Here is a 10,599-nt window from a genome sequence, read left to right as displayed (position 1 = left end):
AATGAAAAGAAGCAACAGCATTCGGAACGAAAGTGAGTTCATTGACACGAAGCCTGGAGCAGCCGGAGTAGGCCCACAGCCTCAGTCCATCGATTCAGCTCCACCATTCCATCATGGTTGACTTATTATCCCTTTCTCCTGCCTTCTCCTCATAACCTTTGATGCCCTGACTGAGCAAGGACTTATCAACCTCCGTTTTAAATATACCCAATGACTTGGCCTCCACAGAATTCCACAGATGCACTAATTAATGCAATTATGTCTTTGGACATAGCTGATTGTTAGGTTAACCAGCGGAAGGCTTAGTTGCTGAAGACTACTGCATTCTTTCTGAGTCAGCAATTACAACAGCGGCTAAAAGCACAAACCACATCATCCAGAACATTCTTTGGCAGGTTATATTGCCCAGTGTAAGCAAAGGGAGCAATCTACCACAACATGACTCATACTGGGTGGTAACGGTCAAATAGTCCTGTTCTGGGAATGCAATTTTCACTTAGGACTGTTGCAGCTTTCGGGAAGCAGGGAGAATGGATATCGAAAGATCAGATTGGAAGCTTGAGGTTTTAAATTGTAAGGACCTAGGAAATTCTATGAAATTACAAGTCCTTTCTTTTCTCCTTTGCCCATTACGCTGCTGACTCTTAGGGCGGCTAAGAAGTTCCTCCATCTCTGGTGGTGTTCACAGCTTCCCTCATCGTGTCAGTAACTTCAAATTACAAGATCAAGTTCAGATTTATTGTCATCTGTCTCCACATATATACAGCCAATGTTCTTTCAGACTATGGTGCACCCACAAAACGTATCACAAACAGCATTTAAGACAAAATATGATCATAAATAAGTTAATAAAATATAACTCGAAGTGCATGTTGTGCTTAGCATGGGTAAACAGTCAACGGCTCACTGTCCTGGTGGTGGGACCTTATGGTGGTGGCGGTAGGGTATTCATTAGTCTCACAGCCTGTAGGAAGAAGCTGTTACCCAGTCTGGCAGTCCTCGTCCTGCTGCTCCTGTACCTCCTTCCTGACGGTAGTGGGTCAAAGACACTGTGGGGTGCATCACAATTACTGAGATTTAATTCTGGAAAAAATACCAGGCCAGAGGGAGCAATGAGAATTGTGATTTATGCACAGTCAAAACGAGAGAGCATACTCTAGGTTTAAGGTTAAGCACAAGAGACTCTGAAGATGCTGGAAATCAAGAGCAACACGCACAAAATGCTGGAGGAGCTCTGCAGGTCAGGCAGCATCTATGGAGAGGAATAAACAGTTGATGGTTCAGACTAAGACTCTTTACCAGGACTTGGTGATAGGTCTCAGCCCGAAACACCAAACGTTTATTTATTTCAATTGACACTGCCTGAACTGCTGAATTCCTCCGGCATTTCCTGTGCTTTGCTACAGGTTTAAGGTTATAGGGTTATTTATTCATTTTTTTATTATTCAACACAGAACAGGAAAATTTACAATGACCAATGATCAATTAACCGGTACATCTTTGGAATGTGGGAGGAAACCCACACGCTTCATGGGAAGGGCATACAAATTTCTTATAGACGGTGTCAGAATTGAACTCAGAACTCTGACACCCCGAGCAGTAATAGCGATGTGCTACTGTGGGTTAGGTTGAGTTAGGTTGAATAGGTTAGGACTTTATTACCTCGAGCATAGGAAAAGAGTCATAAAAAAGACACAGCTGTGAAACAGGCCCTTCTGCCCATCTAGTTCATGATGAAACCATTTAAACTGCCTACTCCCACTGACCTGCACCAGGACCATAGCTCTCCATATCCCTACTATTCATGTTCCTATTCAAATTTCTCTTAAACGTTGAAATTGAGCTCACATTTTTTAAATCAAAATTACTTTATTCAAAAATAAAATTAGGTACAATAAACCATTCAATGACTCTCAGTCCTTTACAAATGTTTCCATTACAGTCTTTACACTCCCACACTTTTGCCACCCATGTGGCACTCTGTTATTCCATATTTACATACACTTGTTCAGGGGTATACACCCCGGCCCCCTACCCCTCAACTCCCGCGGGAGAAGAACCCTAGACTTCCCCACCGGGCCCTTGCGGTGGCCGCACTGAGTTTGAGTGCGTTCCTCAGCACGTACTCCTGCAGCCGCGAATGTACCAGTCGGCAGCATTCCCCCACGGACATCTCCGTGTGCTGGTAGACCATCAAGTTTCGGGCTGACCAAAGAGCGTCTTTCACCGAGTTGATGATCTGCCAGCAGCACCGGATGTTTGTCTCCGTGTGCGTCCCCGGGAACAGCCCGTAGATCAGAGAGTCTTCTGTTACGCAGCTGCTGGGGATGAACATCGACACTGTCCCTTCCATCTTCCTCCACACCTTCTCCGCGAACCCACAGTGAGCTCACATGCACCACTTGTGCTGGCAGCTCGTTTCACACTCTCATGACCCTTTGAGTCAAGAAGTTGCCTTTCATGTTCCCCTTAAACTTATCACCTTCCACCCTTAACTCATGATCTCCATTTCTAGTCTCACCTAACCTCAGTGGAAAAAGCCCGGTTGCATTTAGTCAATCATGAGAGAAAGGGGAAAATTTGGTAGGAGTATACAAAATTATGAGAGATGTAGATGGTAAATGCAAACAGGCTTTTTCCACTGAGGGTGGATGAGAGTAGAAATGGAGATCGTGGGTTAAAGGTGAAAGGAGAAATGTTGAAGGGGAACTCAGAAGGTGGTGTGAGTGTGAAATGGGCTGCCAGTGGAAGTGGGGGCTTAAAAATGTTGTATTGGGAACAGGAACTTAAAATCAGGTAAATAACTTGAATAATGTTTGTTGCTTGTACTTTGATGAATCAAGTCTTTTTTTTAATTTTGCAGTTGGCAGAATTAATGGTACCTACAAATTAAAAACGTAAATATCAGCAAAAAAATTATGCAGCTTTCTTTCCAATTAAGGTCTGCCGAAGAAATTAATAACTGGGTTGATTAATTACATTAAAGAATGGATCACAGATGCTCCACAAACTTGCCTCAGGTCTCCATTGCAATTACTTTGTTACTTGTGAAATTGAAATGATCCCTCTTTATATTGGCCACCCGCCCACAGGAATTGCACTCACATATTACAAAGCTTGCATTGTGATTTAATTTAACAAGCTGCATTTAATGTTACTTTACTGTATAAACATTTCAACACTCAGCATACAACAATACACAGTTCCCATTGGTAGCTCACAGTGGTTAGTGTTCTATTATCCTGAGTTTAGTGACCTTCATCTTTACTAAGACAAATATGTTCCTGTGAAACGCTCGATTGTCAGTCTAACATTTTCATCACTTCACAGTTTAATAGTTCCCATGAAGAAAGTTAAATTCATTTATTGGGATGTTCCTTTGATAAACTGGGATTTCTAAATGTGTCTTTTGGATTCTGGGACGAAGATGGGAGAGCACCAGTCTGCCCACTGACTGAAGGAATGGAGTTGAGTAAAGATGCATAGCAGGGGTTTCTTTTGAAACACACACTAAATGCTGGAGGAAATGAATAAACAGTTGACATCTTGGGCCAACCACACACTCATCCTGGACCAAAAGGAAGGGGAGGAAGACACCAGAATAAAAAGGTGGAGCGGGGGGAGTGGACAGCTAGAAAGTGATTGGTGAAGCCAGGTGGATAGGAAAGACAAAGGCCAAGGACTGGCGAGGAAGGAATCCGATAGGAGAGGAGAGCAGACCATAGGAGAAAGGGAAGGAGTAGAGGACCCAGGCGGAGGCAACAGGCAGGCAAGAGGACAGAGTGAGGAACAGACGAAGAGGGGAGGTAAAATCTCTTCTACCAGGAGAAAGCAAAATTGCACCATCATGCTGGAGGCTACCCAGATGAACTACAAAGTGTTGCTCTTCCACCCTGTGGAGGGCCCTATCCAGGCACAAGAGGAGTCCATGGAACAAGCACGGGAATGGGAATCAAAATGTTTCTTTTTATTTAATAAGTGAAAACTATGAGACTAGTGAACACAAGTAGGGTGAGGCCACTCGGCCCTTTGAACCTGTCTTTGTCTGATCACCTTAATAGGTAATAATATATTAACTTCTGTCTTGATTATACGGCAACCGAGGCGGAACTGCCTCGGCTAGAAAATTTCATAGATTCACTATTCTAGGGTGTGTACACATGAACTGAGATGATGATTAGAAACCCTACCCGCTTTCAAGACAGATACGTAAATGATTAAAAGAGAAATAGAAATAAAGAATATTGGAATATTTTGGCAAAGAAGGGGGTCCTCCGTCCCGTCGTGCCCTTGGTAAAGGGGTCCTCCATCCCGTCATGCCCTTGGTAAGGGGGTCCTCCATCCCGTCGTGCCCTTGGTAAAGGGGGTCCTCCGTCCCGTCGTGCCCTTGGTAAAGGGGTCCTCCGTCCCGTCGTGCCCTTGGTAAGGGGGTCCTCCGTCCCGTCGTGCCCTTGGTAAGGGGGTCCTCCGTCCCGTCGTGCCCTTGGTAAAGGGGTCCTCCGTCCCGTCGTGCCCTTGGTAAGGGGGTCCTCCGTCCCGTCGTGCCCTTGGTAAGGGGGTCCTCTGTCCCGTCGTGCCCTTGGTAAAGGGGTCCTCCGTCCCGTCGTGCCCTTGGTAAAGGGGGTCCTCCGTCCCGTCGTGCCCTTGGTAAGGGGGTCCTCCGTCCCGTCGTGCCCTTGGTAAGGGGGTCCTCCGTCCCGTCGTGCCCTTGGTAAGGGGGTCCTCCGTCCCGTCGTGCCCTTGGTAAAGGGGTCCTCCGTCCCGTCGTGCCCTTGGCAAAGGGGTCCTCCGTCCCGTCGTGCCCTTGGTAAGGGGGTCCTCCGTCCCGTCGTGCCCTTGGTAAGGGGGTCCTCCGTCCCATCGTGCCCTTGGTAAAGGGGTCCTCCGTCCCATCGTGCCCTTGGTAAAGGGGGTCCTCCGTCCTGTCGTGCCCTTGGTAAAGGGGTCCTTTGGCCTTTCATACCCATGATGGCCAAGGCAGAAGAATAGCCACCACAATTAATTCAATTGGTTCTTGGGCTACAGCCTATTATATCCAGTCAGGTTTTGGCCTCCACTGCTCTCTCTAGGAGTGAGTTCCAGGTAGCCACCACCCAGTGGATGGATAAAGACATTTTATTTTATTTTATTTTGAGATACAGTATGGAAATGGCTTTTCCGACCCAATGAGCGGCAACACCCTGAGTTAGATATGGCCCTTGTGGCTAAAGGGATCAGGGGGAATGGAAAGAAAGCAGGTACAAGGTTCTGAGTTGGATGATCAGCCATGATCATACTGAATGGCGGTGCAGGCTCAAAGGGCCAAATGGCCTACTCCTGCACCTATTTTCTATGTTTCTATGTTAACCCCAGCCTAATCACAGGACAATTTACAATGACCAATTAACCTACTAACCAGTACATCTCCAGACAGTGGGAGGAAACCGGAGCACCCGGAGAAAACCCACAAGAAAGATGTACAAACTCCACACAGTTGGTATTGGAATTGCATTCTGAACTCCAACGGCCCGAGTTGTAATAGTGCCACGCTAACCTCTACATTGTCAAATTGGAGATGGTTTCTTTGCAAGAATAAGACTTTCATGGTAAATGATTCTGGTAAATCTGGGTGGCATGGTCGTTTAGCAATTAATACATCGCTTTACCGTGCCAGTGATCGCTGATTGGAGTTCGATTCCTGCCGTGTCTGTAAGGAGTTTGTATTTTCTCCCCGTGGCTGTGTGGGTTTCCTCCGGGTGCTCGAGTTTCCTCCCATGGCACGATAAGATGGACTCGACCTCACAAACTGTCTTGTTATCACCTTGCACCTTATTGTCTGCCTGTGCACCTTCTCTGTAACACTTTATTTTGCATGCCGTTTTCCTTCGTACTATCTCAATGCACTGATGTGGTGAAATGATCTGTGTGGGTTGCATGCAAAACAAGGTTTTTCACTTTACTTCAGTACATGTTATAATAATAAACCAACTAACCAACTTTCCATCTGATCTACATCCTGCTGCACCCTTGGACAGCCTTCCATCCTCTTCACAACATCAGCTTCCATGTCATCCATTGACTTAATAATCATATCTCCTGCATTCAGATCCAAGTCATTAATACAAACAGGGGCCACAGAACCGATCCCTGTAGTACACGGTACCACCATAGTGTGGTGAACTACATATACCTGTCTGGACACGCCCCCCGCTGACTGCTCCTGTGGCTCCTCCCACGGACCCCGGTATAAAGGCGATTGGGGACACCGCCCCGGCCTCAGTCTCCAGGATGCAGTGTGGTGGTCAATTGCTGCTTGTTCTTTCTTCCAGCCAATAAAAGCTGATATCTCGCCTCACGTCTCAGAAAGTTATTGATGGTGCATCACATAGTGTATCAGTTAGCACAACACAATTACAACTTGGGGCATCGAAGTTCAGATCTAGTCCTCGGTAAGGAGTTTGTACGTTCCTCCCCGTGAACCACATGGTTTCCTCTGGGTGCTTCAGTTTCCTCCCACAGTCTCAAAATGGTTAATTGTTCATTGTAAACTGTCCTCTGATTAGGTTAGGGTTAAAATAGGAAGGTTGCAGAGTGATGTGGCTTGTTGGGCTGGAAGGGCTAGATAGATAGATAGATAGATAGATAGATAGATAGATAGATAGATAGATAGATACTTTATTCATCCCCATGGGGAAATTCAACTTTTTTTCCAATGTCCCATACACTTGTTGTAGCAAAACTAATTACATACAATACTTAACTCAGTAAAAAATATGATATGCATCTAAATCACTATCTCAAAAAGCATTAATAATAGCTTTTAAAAAGTTCTTAAGTCCTGGCGGTAGAATTGTAAAGCCTAATGGCATTGGGGAGTATTGACCTCTTCATCCTGTCTGAGGAGCATTGCATCGATAGTAACCTGTCGCTGAAACTGCTTCTCTGTCTCTGGATGGTGCTATGTAGAGGATGTTCAGAGTTATCCATAATTGACCGTAGCCTACTCAGCACCCTTCGCTCAGCTACCGATGTTAAACTCTCCAGTACTTTGCCCACGACAGAGCCCGCCTTCCTTACCAGCTTATTAAGACGTGAGGCGTCCCTCTTCTTAATGCTTCCTCCCCAACACGCCACCACAAAGAAGAGGGCGCTCTCCACAACTGACCTATAGAACATCTTCAGCATCTCACTACAGACATTGAATGACGCCAATCTTCTTAGGAAGTACAGTCGACTCTGTGCCTTCCTGCACTGTATCTCTAAATAAATAAATAAAATACATCACTGGTCACTGACTTCCAGTTAGAAGAGCATCCCTCCACTGCTAAACCTCTGTCTCCTATCAGTAAGCAAATTTGAGATCATATTTGCCTTAAACTTTCTAGAGCAGTTTATCAAAGGCCATATAGACCAGGCATTCATGAGACATACTGAGAGGCCTCCTTCCCTTTCTGATTGTCATAGACCTTGATCCCCTTACGGTCCAAAAATACACAAACCTTAACATAGTCTAGGATTTAGCACCTACACTCTACAGGTTAGAGAATTCCAAAGATTAAATTAAGCTTAGTCCATTGGTTAGTGTAAAACTTTACAGTAAGATTGGGGTTCAATTCCCACCATAGTTTGTAAGAAATTTGTATGTTCTTTCCATCACCATGTGAGATTCCTCTGGGTGCTCCAGTTTCCTCTCATATTCCAAAGATGTATGGGTTAGGGTTAGTTAATTTTGGGCATGCTATGTTGGCACTGGAAGCATGGCAACTCTTGCGAGTTTCCTCCCTTGAACCATCTTGATTGTTGACACAAACAAAACGTTTCTCTGTGTGTTTTGATGTAGATGTGACACGTAAAAGAAGTATTTGTCATAACTGGAGTTCTTTGGGGATTCAACAAGCGCAATGGATAGAGGGGAACAGTTGGATGTTATTTACATGGATTTCCAGAAGGCGTTCTATAAGGTGCCATCAAAAAGACTTATCCATTAGATAAGGATGCATAGAGTTGGCAGTGATGTATTAGCATGGATAGAGGATTGGTTAACTAACAGAAAGCAAAAAGTTGGGATACATGGGTGTTACTCTAGTTGGAAAAAAATGGTGAGCGGAATGCCGCGGGGTGGGTACTGGGCCTGCAACTGTTCACGATATATTAACGATCTGGAAGAGGCAACCGAGTGTAGTGTATCTAAGTTTGCCGAAGATGATAAATTGAGTGGAAAAGCAAATTGTGCAGAAGATACGGAGACTCTGCAGAGAGATATAGATAGGTTAAGTGAGTGGGCAAGGGTCTGGCAGATGGAATATAATGTTGGTAAATGTGAGGTCATCCATGTTGGAAGGAAAAATAGAAGAGCAAATTATTATTAAAACGGTAAAAAATTGCAGTCTGCTGCTGTACAGAGGGACTTGGGAGCGCTTGTGCATGAATCACAAAAGATTGGTTTGCAGGTGCAGCAGGCTATCAAGAAGGCGAATGGAATGCTGGCTTTCATTAACTCAAGAGCAGGGAGGTTATGTTGCAACTGTACAGGGTACTGGTGAGGCTGCACCTGGAGTATTGCGTGCAGTTCTGGTCTCCTTACTTGAGGAAGGATATACTGGCTTTGGAGACAGTGCAGAGGAGGTTCACCAGGTTGATTCCAGAGGGGGTGGGACTGTGAGGAGAGATTGAGTTGCCTGGAACTGTAGCTGCTAGAATTCAAAAGAATGAGAGGAGATCTTATAGAAACAGAAGGATGGTGACACTTGCAAGCTGCCCCTAGCACATCCTCGGACTGTGTTGGTTGACAGCAATGACACTTTTCACTGTACATTTTATTATTATATGATAAATAAAGTTAATCTTTATATTCACACATACTTGTGCATCTGACAATAACCTCAACCTTCACTTTGATCAATAACATTTGTGTCACCCGAATAATCTTAGTATTGACCATAGAACAGACGTTGCTCTCTCCCAACCCTCTTTACAACTTAAAGCACACTTGTTTTTCTCAATTTTCCATACTTCCTCAGGAGTCTGCAAAGATTCGGCATGTCATGAAAAACCTCGGCAATCTTCTGCAGATGTGTGGTAGAAAGTGTGCTGACTGGCTGCATTACAGCCTGACATGGGACACCAATGTCTTTGAGTGGAAAATCCTAGAAAAGGTAGTGGATTCAGCCCAGTACATCATGGTTAAAACCCTCCCAACCAGTGAACCCATCAACATGAAACGTTGCCGCAGAACAGCATCATAAAGCATCAAAGATCCTCACCACCCAGGCTGTGCTCTTTTCTCGCTGCTGCCATCAGGTAGAAGGTATGGTTCAAGAACCAGGTTCAAGAACAGTTACTATCCCTCAACCAACAGGCTCATGAACAAAAGGTATAACTACACTCATTCTGTCTCTGGTGTTTCCACAACAAGTATCTCACTTTTAGGATTCCTTATTTTATTATTTCATGTTCTTTCATTTCATGTTAATTCATACTTGTTATTTATTGCTATTTGTTTACAGTATATTTGCATTTGCACAGTTTGTTCTTCATTGGTCCTGTTTAGTTACTATTCTATAGATTTGCTAAGCATACCCGCAGGAAACAGAATCTCAGGGTTTTATGTGGTGACATGTATGTACTCTGTTAATAAATTTTACTTTGAACTAATGAAAGTAATTGAAATGAAGATTAGTCAGTAAGAGTTAGTAAGTCAAGTCAATGTTTATTGTCATTTCGACCATAACTGCTGGTACAGTGCATAGTAAAAATGAGACAACGTTTTTCAGGACCATGGTGTTACATGACACAGTACAATAAACTAGACTGAACTACGTAATAATAAAAAAAACAAAGAAAGCTACACTAGACTACAGACCTACACTGGACTGCATAAAGTGCACAAAAACAGTGCAGGCATTACAATAAATAATAAACAGGACAGTAGGGCAAGGTGTCAGTCCAGGCTTCGTGTATTGAGGAGTCTGATAGCTTGGGGGAAGAAACTGTTACATAGTCTGGTCATGAGAGCCCGAATGCTTCGGAGCCTTTTCCCAGACGGCAGGAGGGAGAAGAGATTGTATGAGGGATGCATGGGGTCCTTCATAATGCTGTTTCCTTTGTGGATGCAGCGTACAACTCCAATCATAGACAGTCCCGAGCCTGGCTGAGAAAGGAGGAGGGATATGTATGGAACTAGCAACCCCATCCTGTAAAAACTCATAGAAACACCGACAGAGGCTCCAAAGACCTCATCGCTAGCAGAGGAAGGATACAGCAAGAAGATGGGCTACACCTGGGGACAACATGAAAAACTAGAAGAGGACAGAGGACTCTGGCGAGCTGCTGATTGCAGCCTCTGCCCCTGAGGGGTTGAAGGGTTAAAGCAGAAGAGTAAATTGTGGGCATCCTCTGTTGGTGTTGAAAGCATGGGGACACTTGCGGGCTGCCCCCAGCACATCCTTGTGCATCGGTTGTTGAAGCAATCAACCCATTTTAAAATTCAAACTTCAAAGTAAATTTCTCATCAAAGTCTGTATATGTCACCATACACTACACTAAGATTCACTTTTTTTTGCTGGGATTCACAGTGGAACAAAGAAAAACAACAGAATTAATGAAAGACTACACTTAAAG

The sequence above is a fragment of the Hemitrygon akajei genome, chromosome 7 (assembly GCF_048418815.1).
Source record: "Hemitrygon akajei chromosome 7, sHemAka1.3, whole genome shotgun sequence".
NCBI classification, from domain to species: domain Eukaryota; kingdom Metazoa; phylum Chordata; class Chondrichthyes; order Myliobatiformes; family Dasyatidae; genus Hemitrygon; species Hemitrygon akajei.
Note: the sequence above shows the minus strand (reverse complement) of the source record.